This window comes from Pristiophorus japonicus, unplaced genomic scaffold, assembly GCF_044704955.1.
Source record: "Pristiophorus japonicus isolate sPriJap1 unplaced genomic scaffold, sPriJap1.hap1 HAP1_SCAFFOLD_46, whole genome shotgun sequence".
In the NCBI taxonomy this organism is placed as follows: Eukaryota; Metazoa; Chordata; class Chondrichthyes; family Pristiophoridae; genus Pristiophorus; species Pristiophorus japonicus.
In genome coordinates this window covers 1,416,341-1,417,026 of record NW_027254363.1, presented here as the reverse complement: position 1 = coordinate 1,417,026, position 686 = coordinate 1,416,341, and the positions used below count along the sequence as shown (strand labels likewise).

The 686-nt window shown below is 42.1% G+C and overlaps 1 non-coding gene across 1 annotated transcript; it reads right to left on the bottom strand.

Annotated features, from left to right (window-relative positions):
- Positions 1-366: 366 nt before the first annotated feature.
- trnai-uau (transfer RNA isoleucine (anticodon UAU)) lies at positions 367-460 on the bottom strand. Its single transcript has 2 exons — positions 423-460; positions 367-402 (listed from the first exon to the last, which is right to left on the bottom strand). It is a non-coding gene; the product is annotated as a tRNA-Ile (tRNA).
- Positions 461-686: the final 226 nt, after the last annotated feature.

Genomic DNA, 686 nt, shown 5'->3' with positions numbered 1-686 from the left:
TTGCGACAATATATTAAAAGGCGGCTTATTGGAAACACGTTGTGATCATAGTTTGGTTTTGTACATAATTGAATCTATATCACTCAAGAGGGAATGTTATATTTACAATAAACTATATCTTGTATAAATGTTGGTTCATTCGCTCCCTAGTGCCAGATGAGGAATTGTTTGATCCCCTCATTTATTTCATGTGGGGAACAGGCACGGGTATTCATTCAGAAATAACCCACAGATTGACACTGAGATAACCGCAGCAAGAGAGACAGACAGCACCTTGGTACATGGCGGAAGAGACAAGAGAGATGGACAAATAGGAAACGGCCTCAAACTCTGAAAAGTGCAAACATCACATGCAAAAGCATTGGATGCTCTCGGTGAGGCTCGAACGCACAACCTCGGCATTTCCCGGGCCTGTAGTGATTTATAAGTACCGCGCGCTAACCGGTTGCGCCACTAGAGCTACACAGCCTACGGTCTTAGTGCTCCCATCATATAGCTGCCTGTTTTATCTGTCTTACAAGGAGAAAGGCAAAGAATTATCGAATCATTCAACACAGAAGGAAGCTGTTCATCCCACCGTGTCTGTGCCGACTCTCTGCAAGAAGCCTTCAGTTAGTGAGACTCCATAGATTTTCGCCATAGACGTGTTTTATTTTTTGTATAAATTTTTGTTATTTGTAATGAAT